Below are 16,109 nucleotides of genomic sequence, written 5' to 3'. Positions count from 1 at the left end.
CTCTGATTCTTGACCATGGAGACAACTTAACCAGTTGTCTCAGGCCCATGTCTTCCAAACCATGCTGTACTATTCCGGTGAACTGTGAGCGAAAATAAACTCTTTCTTCCTCAATTTGCTTTTGTCAGGAAAATTGTCCCCCCAACTATAGGCATTCCCATTTGCACATTTAGTAGAGGACATGGAAGATTTGGTTATTCAACATTCTTAAAAAACCTTGAGATTTGTTGACTTGATGACATTTTTAGTGCGGTAAGTATTTGTATATACTAATAATTATTTAATTTTTCAATTTCTTCTTTATTAATGATTTGTCCAAGTTTAGTTATTAGCCTTTGAGTTTCCTCAACTGTGGAACTTTTTATTTGTTACCACATTTTAAGAAATTATTTTTTTCTTTCTTTGTATTATTAGTTTTCAATAGTCAAGGAATGAGACCTTTGTCAAGGTTCTATAATAAAACAATTTCTCTGTTTCTGTCATTCTGGCTCCACCTGCCCACCTGTAGCTGAGGGGAAGTGAAGTGGGAAAGGCTAGGAGTGGAAGAACCCTCTGGGAGCTATGATTGCAAGCTAGAAGAGCCTCTCAGGAGATAGCTTCAGTGAGACAACTCATTTAATTGGGGAAAGAAAGGTTTAAGTAACCTTTGGGGTGAGTAGAGGCTTTCCAGGTGAGAGTACATCATATACCAGAGCCAGAATACTGGGGATACCTCATTTGCACAAGGAGAAATTCCATGTTTTGCCAGACATGACAATATAAAGAAGAAAGGTAGTTTAACCGAGCTACTGGGCTATGGTGACCTTGTTTGGGTGAGAAATGTAGGGACATGGAGCTACATTGAAGAGACACACATGCCCAGGGCAAGGGGGAAATGAACCTATTCTTGCTGATCTTAGGAGGAGGTATTTGAGGCTTGGACATGCCTCAACTCCCCTCTTGCTCTGGGCCAGTTCCCTCAGTCCCACGACTTTCTCAGTCTCACAGCTCCCAGCCCCACACATCTCCATAACAAGATATTTTATTATGTATTACATTCTCTTTATACATCATAGATCAAGACATACATAGTCCACCTATGTTCCCAAGGTTTTGTCATATTGGGTTTTATGATTACGTCTATGGTCACCTGAGATTTAACTTTTCTTTTTATATCATTTTCTTTTTCTTTTATTATTTTAGTTATTTGTGTCCCTGTGTTTTGAAGGGTGTCTCCATGTAAATGCAATGCCTGTATGGGCCAGAAGAGAGTGTTGGATTCCCTGCAGCTGGAGTGACAGTTCACTGTAATCAGTCTGATGTTTGTGTTGGGAATATAACACAAGTCCTGCAAAGAATAGTATTCACTGAGATACTACTAATGCTAATTTTTGAGAATAACTAAACTTACTAATCAATATGACTATCTTTGTGCCAGCAGGATGCTCTGCTGGCTGACACTATGACTAACACTATGATAAGTATGAAAAGAAGGCCGGTTCTTATTCATAATAGCCAGAACATGAAAACAGCCTAAGTGTCCCTCAGTAGAGAAATGGATAAAGAAACTGTGACACATATACACTATGGAATACTACTCAGCTATTAAAAACAAGGAATTTCCAAAATTTGTAGACAAATGGATTGAGCTAGAAATGACCATAATGAGTGAGCTAACCCAGAAGCAGAGAGACTCAAATAGTATATACTCACTTATAACAGGACACTAGCCCAAGGGGCATGTCGCATGAAAGTCTTCACTTACCAGGACAGTGGGATAGCGGTGAGGACATACTAAGGTGAGAGAAATATAGGAGATAGGGAAATAGATGGATTCAGACAGTCGTAGAAACCTACAAGAAGAACACTATGATGGGCAGATCTGGGCCCAGGGGTTCTGCTCAATCTATGGCAGCAACCAAGGACAATATGTGCCATCATCATCAAACTCCTACCCAGATCTAGCCAAGGGAAAGGACATTGTCCACAGTTAAGTGGCGACTGGGGACTGACTTTCACATGAACTCTGGTGCCCCATATTTGGCCATGTCCCCTTGATGGGGAGCCCCAATGATACTCGGAGAAAGGATAGCAGACTACCAAGAAGAAACTTGATACCCTAGCATCATATTCAAGAAGAAGAGGTCCCCCTCAGTCACAGTCATAGGGAAGGGGAATTGGGTGAAAGCAGGAGGCAGGGAGGAATGGGAAGATGCACGGGATAGAATAGCAATTGAGATGTAATATGAATTATTTTATTTTTCAATATAAAATAAAAAAAGAAAAAAGGAAAGAAGGCCAGTAAGTCTGATAATTGTGTTTTTCTTTCAAGATTATTATGCCTTAACAGATGCCTTGTGTTTATATTTTTTAAAAATTAGAAATGACTTATGAACACCCATATAGAAAAAACATTGTTGAGAATTGAGCTGGCATCACATTACTTCTTTTTTATATGTATTTTATTAATTTAGTGATATTACATCTCAATTGTTATTCCATCCTTTGTATCCTTCTATTCCTTCCTCCCTCCCATTTCACCCTTACTCTCCTCACATTATTTCTAAAGACTAATTATCAGAGAAGTGAGACCTTAGCAATATTTGGTACTTTCAACTAAGCATAAAATATGTGTCTGCCTTTGTTTATATCCTTGATAACAACACTCGAGAATGTCATGGAAGTTGCAACCTATGGGCCCCAACATGTTTTTGTAGATTTCCAGATTTACCTATGAATACTGTGTATTTAGTGTACTCATTTTGAATACAGAAATCTAATTAATTTTTTGGTTAATCTTGTAACTTGATAACTTGCTAAGGAGGCTTATGTGTTTTACTAGTACACTGTAGTTGGGATAGTACTTTATTTAAAAAAAAAAAAACAATGCCTACAATTACAGGCAATTTTATTTCTACTTTACTTTTCTTGCTCTCATGCAATATCAATAAGTGATATTCATTTCAAAGCTGAAAATACAAGAATAGGCGTTTTTTCCTTTCTTCTTACTTTGAGACTAAAAGGATGTAATTTGTGCTATTACATTTTATAACAAAGGGCATTTTACATATACAATCTTTATCACAGTTAAGAGATGCCTCCCTAGTCTTACTTACATGATTGAGTTATATTAGAAATATTTGCTTCACTTTGCCAAATGCATTTGCTGTTACCATTAATATGCATGTATTCTTTTTACCCTACACTAGATTTATTTTTGAATTGGTTAATTTTCTAATAGTGAACTGTTTTGAGGTTTTTGTTCTTGTTGTTGGTGGTGGTGGTAGAAACAAGATAAGTCATTATATATGATATTTTTACTGTTGAAAGAGGTTTGCTCAATCTGGGTTAGAAAATTGTATCAAGCTCCTTATGGACATATGTATAATTACTCTTTCAAAGGCTTCATATGTTCTTATAAGGTATTTCCTTGCAAAGCACTGACCACTTTTGTTATCTCAGTGCTACTGTCTTCAGAAGATAGGCAGCATGTTTCCTTACATTGTGGAAAACATTTTGTATATTAAGTGCTACTTATTTTTAAATACTCCTTGCATAATGAGTGGAAATAGTTCCAGAAATCCCAGGGATCCTGCTCAAACTATGGCACTAGCAAAGGAAAATATATGCAGTAAACTTTGAACCCCTACCCAGATCTAGCCAATGGACAGGACATTCTTCACAGTTGAGTGGAGAGTGGGGTCTGACTTTCACAAGAACTCTGGTGCCCCATTTTTGACCATGTCCCCTGGATGGGGAGACCTGGTGGCACTCAGAGGAAGGATAGCAGGCTACCAAGAAGAGACTTGATCCCCTATGAGCATATACAGGGGAAGAGGCCCCCCTCAGTCACAGTCATAGGAGAAGGGAGTAAGGGGAAAATGGGAGGGAGTGAGGAATGGGAGGATACAAGGAGTGGGATAACAGTTGAGATGTAATATGAATAAATTAATAAAATATATTTTAAAAATTGAATATTAATGTAAATAAAACTTAACAATAATAGTAAATAACTATATAACCATAACTCCAAGATAGTGGCACCAGCATGCACAGTATATGAGTAACAGGAGATTAGAGACAGAGGAACAAGTGAATGGCCTGTCTATGGAATCCAAAATTCCAATGTCTATGCTCCCCTAAAGAGCACTCCAGGAACTAGGGTAACACAATTCCAGGCCCCTGCATGGATATCATCTTGGTCCAAGAGCCACAGATGTCCCAAGGCTCCTGATATCCAGTGCCCTCTGCCTACCCGAACATGACACTCAGACTACTGCAGCATCAAGACACTAGAAGAATTTCAGACAAATTTCCCTTGTGGACTTTGATGCAAAAATACTCAATAAAATACTGGCAAACCAAATCCAGGAACACATCAAAAATATCGTCTACCATGGTCAAGTAGATTTCATCTCAGAGATGCAGGGATACTTCAACATACAAAAATACATCAATGTAATCCAACATATAAAGAAGCTGAAAGAAAAAAAAAACATGATCATCTCATTAGATACTGAAAAAACATTAGGTGCCAAGAAGCACCTAAAGAAATGCTCAACTTCATTAGTCATTAGGAAAATGCAAATCAAAACAACTGAGATTCTGTCTTATACTCCTCAAATGACTAAGATAAAAAACTCAGGTGACAGCATATGCTGACAAGGATGTGGAACTAGGAGAGCACTTTTCCATTGCTGATGGGAATGCAAATTTGTACAACCATGGTGGAAATCAATGAAGACGCTTCTCAGAAAATTGGGAACAGATCTACTTCAAGAAGTAGCTATATCACTCCTGGACATATACCCAAAAGATGCTCCACCATACCACAAAGACACTTACTCAATTATGTTCATAGCAGCTTTATTACTAGTAGCCTGACACTGGAAACAATCTAGATGCCCCTCAACCAAAGAGCGGATAAAGAAACTATGGTATATTTACACAATGGAATGCTACTCAGCTATAAAAAAAAAACTAAGATTTTTTTTCTTTTTTCTTTTTCTTTCTTTTCTTTTCTTTTTCTTTTTTTAATATTTCAAGACAGGGTTTAACAGCTCTGGCTGTCCTAGTACTCACTCTGTAGTCCAGGCTGGCCTCAAACTCATGGAGATCCACCTGCCTCTGCCTCTCAAGTGCTGCGATAAAAGGCGTGGGCCACCACCATCCAAACTTTGCCAAGACAGGGTAAGCAAATCCTCAATAGTCCCTGTCTCATAAATATGTCTGTCAGATATATTGGGCTAGAAGGCTGAATGTGATGCTCCAACATTGCAGAGAGTTTTCAGGCAGTAAACTGTCTCTGTCACTTTTTCACTTTGGAAACAGCTAACCTGCACTTCCAGTGCACTCAGGTATTTAAGTTTTATTCCTTCTCAAGTCTCTGATGGTGTTGAAGACCAGATAGTTTAGTCTTACAATTAAGCTTAGTAGGTTAGGGGTTAAGGTGTTTTTAGATCAAGATAGATGTTTTAAGTTAATAGAGATGAGATATGATAGATACTGATTTTCATTCAGAAAATTAGACTCAACAAGATAGGAAAGATGTTTACTTCAAATTTGCCAAATACAAGTACCCAAATCACTATGAATGTAACATTTATATAATTCCTGATTGTCTTGTGGTTCTTCTTGCTGTATGTAGTTTATTTTATTCATGAGTAATGATATAAATGTATATGTTAAAAAGAAAAACATAATGAAAAAAGACATAATGTAATTTGCAGGCAAGTAGGTGGAACCAGAAAAGATCATTCCACGTGAAGTAACCCAGACCTATAGATGGTATATATTCATTTATAGGTGTATAATAGGCCTAAAGTAAAGGCTAACCATGCTAAAATCCAGACCCAAAGAAGCCAATGAAGGCCCAAGGGAGGATGCTTGACTCTAACTCAGAAAGTGAAATAAATTAGACATCTTAAGTAGATGGGGGGAGAAAAGTGAGTAGGAAATGAGTGGAGAGGATCATGGAGGCTGGAATCAAGTGTGGGGAGAGTAGAGGTAGGGGAAACAGAAAGAGAGAGACTTAAAAGCAGTGATGAGGCATCTATGAGACAGGGGAGCCTCCTGAAAGTCTACAGGAGTAACCCTATCTGAGACTCCCAGCAGCAACAGAGGTTATGAAGTCAGAAGTTTCCATAGGCTGTAGTAACCAAGGGGAACTTCTAGTGGAAGAAGGAGGATACCAAGTCTCTCATAAAGCCTTTTACTCAAAATTTGTCTTGCTTACCTGAAGTGTGGGGATAAAGATGGAGCAGAAATTGAGGAAATGGCAAACCAATGGCTGACCCAACTTGAGATCCACCTCAATGGAAGCCAACCCCTGACACTATTAATGATACACTGCTACACTTGCAGACAGAAGCCTAGCATAATGGTCTTCTGAGAGGCTTTGTCAAGAAGCAGATGGAAACAGGTTCTTTGACCAATAGCCAAACAATAGGCAGAGTTCTGGAAGTCTTGTGGAAGAGAGAAGGGAAAGATTGAGGAACCCAGAGGGATTAAGGACACCACAAGAAAACCTATAGACTAAACCAACATGGGCGGGGGGGGAGGGGATTGTAACAGAGACTAAAGCACCAACCAAAGAGCATGTAAAGACTAGATCTAGGCCCCCTACACATATGTAGCAGATGTGCAGCTTGGTCATCATGTAGGTTCCCTAACAATGGGATTAGGGGCTGTCTGTGACTCTGTTGCTTGCTTCTGGATCTCTTTCCCTTAGCTGGGCTGCCCTGTCCAGCCTAAGTAAGAGAGGATGTCCTTACTTCTAAGGTGACATTACCCCCTTGGGGGCCTCCCCTTCTCTGAGAAGGAGAGAGAATAATTGGAAGAGAGGGGTATGAAACTGGGACTAGGAAAAAAGCAGGGACAGAGCTGAAACCAGGTTGTAAAATTATTAAATAAAAAAGAAAGAAAACAGGCACTTTAATTATAATATTAAACTATAAACATATATGGATATAGAGAACACATATTTGAACACAGAAATCTCATAAAAACGTAAAACCAGCCAGGTGGTGGTGGCGTATGCCTTTAATCCCAGCACTCGGGATGCACAGACAGGCAGATAACTGTGAGTTCAAGTCCAGCCTGGTCTACAAAGTGAATCCAGCACAGCCAAGGCTACACAGAGAAACCCTGTCTCAAAAACCCCAAAAAACAAAAAGCAAAACAAAACAAAAAACCCATACAAAACCAGAAATCATGATATACAAGGGGAAAAACCCCTGTTGGAAAAAAAAGGCCTACAAATTTTTAGGAGGCAAAGTACCTCCCCCAAACTGACATTGAGTTCAGTTTGTGCTGGCCATCTACTGCTGGGTCTGATTTAAAGTTTTTTTTTTTTTTAACAACCAGTGAGATTTCATTGGAAAAAAAACTACCTTTTACTTTGCAAGGTTTTATTAATTGAGGATTATTTCTAGCTTAAGAATGGGAACCTATGTCTACTTTTCCTCAGTGCTAGGAATCTATCTGGCCCAGATCCATGTAGGCCCTACATATGCTGTCATAGTCTCTAGTCTCTGGGAGCTTCTATGTTCACTGGTCTTGGTATGTTTAGAAAGACTTATTCACTTGTTGTCTTCCATCCCCTATGGCTAACCAGAGACCAGCAACTAGACAATGTTCAGGTATCAGGAGAGTTTGGAATATTCATTGCTAAATGAGGTCTCTATATCAACCCATCCCATCAAGGCACTGGGAAGATTTTAAGAACCAGAGGTAGTAGAGGACTCCAACAAAACTCCAAATAGATCAAGGACTTCAACTTAAGATCAGATAGTCCAAATCTCAAAGAATAAATATAAGAGATAATTGCAGAGCCCAGACACACCAGGGCTGATAACCATATAAATACACAGACTCTGTGACGCCATACACAAGATCTGCATAAAATCAACTCGAGTAACAATCTCAGCATGGATAAGGTGAAGTAGACACAACATTCCATTCCTAACTAATAAGGTGTTTGGAACTGATACTTGCTAAGAAAGGAAGTGTTGACTTTCTTCAATAGAGTGATACTATGTACATCAACCACTCTCCAGGGTGTATCTCATGTTCAGGAGTAACTGACTAATACAGCATGGTTTCCATAAGTTTAATGTACTTTTTCATTAAGGATTTTGTTGGGGTTTTTTTTGGTTTTTTCCCCCCTTAAGTTTTTTTTTGGGGGGGTGGGGGTGGTGGTGTTTTTTTGTTTGCTTGGTTGGTTGGTTGTTGGCTGGTTGGTTGTTTTGTTGTTTTGTTTTGTTTTGTTTTCTTTCTTGAGAGAGAGAAAAGAAGAAAATGAATTGAATTTCAATGAGTAAGGAGATGGGGGAGAAGCTGAGACTTGTGGGATGAAAGAATGTATTTTTGGTTGTGAGCCTAGCCTTTAATGGCTGAGCCATCTCTTCATCACAAGTTGGGAAAGAATATGATCAGGAAATATTGTATGAAAATTAAATTAAATTAATATCTAAAGAAAATAAAATGTATCCAAGTGCAAAACAAAAATGATTGGTTTGCAATTACGTACATTCACATGTGTCTGTATGGGGGTATGTGAATGTGAGAGCAATTGCTTGGGGCGACCAGAAGAAGTGAATTTTTGGGATAGCTCCTTTCTTACTGCCCAAGCATGAATTTTATAACTGAGTTATTTTCCGATCACTCATTCTGAAGGCCCCTGTAGTTCCCAGAAGGCACCAGGTGTATTGGGGCTTCCTGGCTACAAGCCTGCTCTAGTTCACAGACAGACCTTGTCTCAAAAGACTAAGGTGGAAAGTCACAGAGCAGGGTGCCAAACACATACATGGCATGTTTACTGATAGACACATGCGCATGCATCACTCACATACATTACAATGCGCGTGCACGCACACATACACATACACCCACACACAAGGGCTTATGGCTAATATTTTGAATTAGTTGATGATTTATGTGTAATGAAACTGAGTCTCATTTTGAGTGAGTTTTTAGAAAAACTGCATTAAGAGTCATCAGAAGCTGCCAAAGGAAGGAAAGATTTACTAGTGAACCTTAACAATCAATGACACCTGTCAGCAGCCCGTTTTCTGTGTGAAAGCCTCCAGTTGGTTTAGTGTGTCTGTCCCGGTTTAAGAGGGCCTTTGTAATAAGCAACAGGAATATTTATTTTTTTAAAAAATATATTTTATTAACTTATTCATATTACATCTCAATTGTTATCCCATCCCTTGTATCCTCCCATTCCTCCCTCCCTCCCATTTTCTCCTTACTCCCTTCCCCTATGACTGTGACTGAGGGGGACCTCTTCCCCCTGTATATGCTCATGGGGTATCAAGTCTCTTCCTGGTAGCCTGCTACCCTTCCTCTGAATAGGAATATATCCTATTAACCTAATAAAAAATGGTTAAGGTTAACATAAGTGTGTGTTTAGGTCATATAAAGAAGAGTAATCAAACTGAAGAAGGGTCAAGAAGCAGGCAGGGTTGGCCTATGTAACTACTCACCCTCCTAACTAGCCTGTACCCCACAACTAGCCAATATCCTCACCCCCCATTGCATCCCTGCTGGTGTAACCCACTTATATTATCTTAACAACATCTTGCCTTCCTCACAGATGCAGTCTAGTGAACAAACACGGCTGTTCTTCCTAGTTACAATTATCGGCTTTGATTTTAGAGATTTTTTTGTCCAGTGAGCAATACTAAAGAAGAATAAGAGCTTCTAGTCCGGAATCCATACTAGTCCTATTATTTTCTCTGATTTTTGAAATGTTATTGAAAGGGATAAGAAAAAAATGACTCCTATATGAGAGGGGGGAAAAAAACCTACTGTATGTCACATTGGAAATAACAGTGAAAATAAATACATAAAACAAAGTGTCTTCCCCATACTCTTAGTCAAAAAGGGCTAGAAATAAACAAGAAAATTCCCTGTCAGAGCTCACATTTTCCTGTGATTTCTTTTCCGATTGTATTCTCTCCTGAAAAACAAGAGGAAATAAAATAAACAGCTATGTTCCTTGAAAAGTGATTGACTCTGTGTTCATGGATGGGAAAAATTCAACACGGACTTAGAAAATACTATTATTCATAGAATGCAAGGATTAGTTTCAGGGTGCCTGAAGGGTGTTAAGTAATATAAAAAGACAAAGGGCCCACATGAAAGCCACTCATGCTGGCTGAACTGTGAATATGTTAAATTAATAACAACAATATAGGAAAAAAGAGCTTCATAGCTAATGCAAATAAATTCAATCACTGAAAGGTCATGATTGCATAGAGATATCCAAAAGTGAAAATTTCAGGGTATTTATTATATTTATTTCAGTATGAAAATAGGAAACTGTCCCTGTGTGTGCACAAACCATGTTCTTTTAATTATGCATTTGTTTATAAATGGCTAATCTGTGCTTAGAGTAATTAGAGAACATTGAATATGTGTGGGGAGGTGAGTATGCCAATAATCCTGGAGAGATGAATACTTATCCCGAGAACAGAAAGGAGAAGAAAATCATGCCAAGGTCATTTGAAGTAAAATACAAATGCAAAGTTTGAGTGTGTCATGAGTTAGTGAATTTTCTACATGTTCTATAGAAGAACATTTCTTCAGAGTCAGCCCTTCACTGAGAAAAAAAGAAGCAACTCCTTCTCTCCTTCCTTTTCTATGGGGGAGGGATTAGACAGAATTTTTAAAAGACACTTATTTTTATTTATATGGATGGATGTCCTTGCATGCACACTGGTGCTTGTGGGGGCCAGACAGAGATGTTGGGTCCCCTGTAGCTTGAGTGACTGTGATTGTCAGCTACTTGATATTAACACTGGGAACAAAACTTAAGTCCACTACTTAAGCACATAAGCAGCAAGTAACCTTAACTTTTGAGCCCCAAGGAGTTACTTATGTTTTGAGACAGGGTCTCCATAGCAAAGGTTGGCTTCTTTGAACTCTCTAGCTTAGGATAACCTGGATTTCCGATCATCCTGACTCCTACTTCCCATGTGGTGGGATCAGAGATGTGTGCCGTACACCAGGGAAGAGGAAACTCTTAAGGGCTTACCTACTCTTTCCCATTAGGACTATACCCTGCACCATTTTCCACATAGTCATTATAAGAATAGAAAGCATAGTGAATTGTAGTCTGGTCATCAAGGCCACAAAACAGCATGTTCATAATTTTCAGAGAAAAGCTAGCTCAGAACTAGTTGTTAAAACATGTTAAGGGGCCAGGCGTGGTAGTGCATACCTTTAATATCAGCACTTAACAAAAACGTGTTAAGGGGATATGGCTTGGTCAATAATGTACTTACCACCCAGGTGTGAGGACCTAAGCTCGGATCCCCACGGAAAAAAAAACATACAATAAGAGAATGAATGTGCCTCTAATCCTAGCAAAGTGGAGAGAAAGGAGAATCCCTCAGCTTGTCTGGGCAGCTTATCTTTCTTAATTGGCCATCTGTGGATTCAGTGAGAGAGCTGGTCTCAGGAATGAGATAGAGCTTGATTATTAAAACACCAGATCATGCATGATCTTTGGTTGGTTCTTCTGTCCTTGTAAGCCCCCTTGGGTCTGTTACTTGACTCTGTTGGTCTTCTTGCATTGTTCGTATCCCCTCCAGATCTTTCTATCCATCCTTCTCATTCTTCAACAGGACTCACCAAGCTCCACCTAATGCTTGGCTGTGAGTCTGCCTTTCAGAGAATGGCCAAGTTAGGCTTCTGTCTATAAACATAGCAGAGTATTGTTAATGGTGTCAGGGGTTGGCTCTCTCCCACTGGGGAAGGTCTCGGGTTGAACCAGGCATTGGTTGGTCATTCCTTCATATGTAACTGACAGGAAGTTTGATCTTCATGTGGGTCCTCTAGTAAGTTGAGTGGATGCTGACTATGACAAGGACTTGTTGAGGCCTGCTCTTTGACATAGATTAAGCCATTTTTATATTGATCTTCCATTTTGTTTCTGAGGTGAAATTCAGTTCAAAATATTTTAGCATTTGAACTCTGCTTCCTAGAAGTAGTCATTCACAGGTGACACTAACATTCCCTACCAGATAGTCAAGTTAACCTACACTAGATGATTCAATGGTGTCATAATTCATATTGTGTTATCTACACTCTTGGCTGCCTTCTGGTTACACTCTTGTTATGTACACACTTGGTTACACTTTGGATGTATCCTAAACACTGCCTCCCTTATCTCACTTAGGACCAATCAATTAAAAGTCCAATAGAACTGATTGTCAGCAAAATAACCTTAGTCAGAGATGACCATCTTGTGTCACCATCCTCCCTTGCCCCACCTCCCTTCCCAGAGTATGAGCTTATTATTAGTTTTTTTGTTTTTTGTTTTTTGTTTGTTTTTTTTTTGTTTTTTTTGTCTTTATAAACTGACCCTGGAAAACAGATCAATATCACAGTTAGGCTCCCAAGTCATTTCTGTGACTCTGATTGCAATCAGCCTTGTTATGGGTGTGTGTTGGGAGGAGGGTTGCCTCAGTAAATCATACATATCTTATTGAGACTGGAGTCGGAATGGTTTGTGCAGCTATTCTTGAACTACAACAGGCTTTGTTCTTGGTTTCAATCTTTTCCCCTTAACCGGGCTGCCTTGCCTGGCTGTAGTTTATGAGGAGCTCAGTCCTGATGCAACTTGATGTCCTGGGGTGGGTTGTTCTGAGAACAAAAAAGAACACCAGATTTCAAACTCTGCCCTCCAATTGAGTGTTCACATATATGATACAAACCTAAAAGCGAGAATGAATTGGTTAGAGCTAGTTTTTTTAAATGTATGAAAATATAATCAAATAGATTTCTGCCCAAAAAATGAAGTCTATGCATGAAAACAAAGCTTAAAGGACTGATTAATGCCTACTTGAAGTTGCCTCTGGGATGCAGTCATGTCTAATGACCCAACACAATATCCATTGCTTCATAATGCAGAGCCCATGATCATTTTCAGCTCAAGAATTTATCATACTTTGGATCTGTGAGTATGTATTCACCAGGCCTTGAACTGTACCAAACAAAAATCATTGTAAATTTTGGCATGTGTAAAACTGAATAAGAATTCTGATAATTTGTGTGTTGATTTTTTTTTTTCAAAGTAGGTTTAAAGTTTGGAGTTTCAGGTTGGGCCAGGCATTGGTTGGATATTTCCTGCCTCTGCTTTATCTTTATGCCTGAACATTTTGTAGGCAGAGTAAGTTTTAGATTGAAGATTGTGTGGGTTGGCTGGTATTCCTCAATTAGGAGTCCTATCTAATTAGAAGGTTTCCTCTTCAGTCTCTATGATCCTTGCTACTATGAGCCTACCTTGATTTAGGTCCCCAGCTTGTCACAGAGATGCCCCTGTCCATGGCTTCTCTATTCTCTGTAGGCCCTCTGTACTTCTGGGCCTCCCCACTCCCAAACCACCCACCCCACCTCACACCCTGCTCTCCCCAGGTCTGGTCTACACCCTCATTTCTTTCCACAATCCTTCTCCTACTTTGTTCCCTCTCCTCAACCGCTTCTGCTCTCTATTCTATTCCCCCTTTGAGTGAGATTTATGCATCCTCCCTTAACTCCTCCTTGTTACTTATCTTCTTTGTGTCTCTGCATTGTAGCATGTTTATTTTATACTATATGGCTAAAATCCACTAATAAGGAAGTACATACCATGTGTGTCTTTCTGAGTCCCAATACCTTCACTAACACACCCCAGAGGAGACATGCAACCCCTGACACTATTAGCAATGCTCTGCTATGCTTGTAGACTGGTACCTGGCATATCTGTCCCCTGACAGGGTCCTCTCAGCAGTAGATCAAAACAGATGCTGAGACTGGCAGCCAAACATTGGAAGAATTGTAGGGAGTCCTGTAGAAAAAACAGGGAGAAGGATAGATGGACCTACAGACGACAGGAGCTCTACAAAAAGACCAACAGAGTGAATTAGCCAGGTCCCAGAGGCACTTGAGGAGACTGAAACATGGACCAAGGGCCATGCATAGACTGAACATAGGACCCCTACATAGCTGTAGCTGATGGGCAGCTCCAGCTTCATGTGGGACCCTAGTAAGGAAAACAGGGGGCTGTCTCTGATCACATCCTCCTGGTGGGGCCAAGGCCACAGAGGAAGAGGATGCGCTCAGTCCTGATGCAACTTGATGTGCTTGGAGTGGGTTTCAGGGGGCAGGTCTCCCATTTTCTGAGGAGAGGGGGAGGGAGGATAGAAAGGGAGGTTGGGACTGGGAGGAGATGAGGGAAGGGGCTACAATTGGGATGTAAAATGAATATGTTAATTAATTAATTAATCAATTAAGAATAAAACTTTTGGGTTCCCTTTTTGTCAAAAATGAAGTCTCAACACACACACACACACACACACACACACACACACACACACACACACCATGGTTCTAACCTCAAAGGGACTAAAATAAATACTTCATTATGTAGCCACATAAGACTTACCATCACCTAAGAAATCACATTGATGGTTTTATTTTTTTTTTCAGATATCATGTTTCACTTTGAACGGGATTACATGAAATCTTATTAGTTGCTGAACAAAGTCATAATTCGAGGCCTTACCAAACACATAGGTAGCAGCCATGGTTAGGTGGGTCACAGCAAATCAGGGAAACTCTGCTACCGATTTCAGATACTCTTTGATGACATCTGTAACTGTAGAATTGATGGAAGCCAGTGGTAAGTTAAGAATGCATTTTGAAGGTTGTGGGGATATTATGTCAGATACACGCATGAGCAATGATGATTTTCAAAGGTATTAAGAAAAGCTCTGGAAAATTTAGCTCTGGTCTGTAGCATTCTAAGTCTCCCTAAAGAACAGAAATCAGTCATTTGGCCTTGTATTATCTGTAACACAAGTGTGGCTCTGTTTACTTCCTGGGCATTTTAGTTTACAAAATCTAGAAATCTGCCACTCGATCTTAATAGGAAGTTAAAATGCTGCATGTGGTGCAGGATCCACAACTCTTCTTGGACCTGTAAAAAAATAAAGTCACAAGGCAAATTGCTGCCCTAAGCCCTGGAAAGACAACAACACAGACACAGACACCAGTGTTTATATGAGCAGAACCTCAGAAATCGCAGCTACCTGCGAGTCAGTGCTGAAGAAGAAAAAATAACCATAATTGAATGGCTGAAGGCACCGTGTAGTCAGGGTGAGACAGAAAATTAAGGGCGGGACACTCAGAGGCGGTGTCTTCATGCCTATGGGAGTTTCACTCTGTAGGATCCTGACCAGCTTCTCACAGTAGATATAGGAGGAAAGCTTTACCTCAGAACAGGGATATGGGAAAGACCAATTCTGAGTTGAACCTGATTGTTACACTTAACAGCATCTCCATTCTGGAGAAACTGAGGCAGGCTAGCTAACACAGAATCAGGAAGCCATATGGTTGGTTGAAGGTCCATACTAGCACAGCTGGTTTACAAAAGGAGGTCATGTGTCTCTTCAGTGAGAACAACACTTATACCCAAGACTGTGGAAAACGTGATCCACAGACACATCTCCCTAATGTCTCTTGTTTCATAATAGTGGCATCTTCTTGACATTAGCCTTTTGAAATTAACTTTCCCCATCAAGCACCTGATGATACTTGGTATATCTAAAATTGCAGTATAGATCATATAGGACTAAGAATGGTCCTCAGTTAGTCCAGCACTTTCCTGTCATGAGAGAAGCCTTGGGTTCCATCCCCAGCACTGCATAACCAAGATGACAGGGCACTGTATAGCAAACTTCTAGCACTTTGGGTGAACAGTGTGGAGGATAAGAAAATCTAAAGTCATTCTTGGCTACATAGGAACTTTAGGAGATTCTAGCCATTTTTCTACATAGAAGCTGAGAGAAAGAGAGAGAGAGAGAGAGGGAGGGATGGAGGGAGGGAGAGAGAGAGAGAGAGAGAGAGAGAGAGAGAGAGAAATTGTAATACAAAGACAGTAGGAGAAAATCCTATTCTACTACATGGTATCTGTGCTCATGAATGAACAATGCTTTTTATTAAAACAATTAGACACAACTATATCAATGCAAAAAGGTAGCAGAAATAGCCCCTTCTGAGAACCCTGCCCCTCCCTCCTGACTGTCACTTTAACTTTCATGCCATAAAGTATAATTCTAGTATATTATCTTTTCTGGAGC

Source organism: Acomys russatus, chromosome 6 (assembly GCF_903995435.1).
Source record: "Acomys russatus chromosome 6, mAcoRus1.1, whole genome shotgun sequence".
Classification (NCBI taxonomy): Eukaryota; Metazoa; Chordata; class Mammalia; order Rodentia; family Muridae; genus Acomys; species Acomys russatus.
This window is presented reverse-complemented; position numbering follows the sequence as displayed.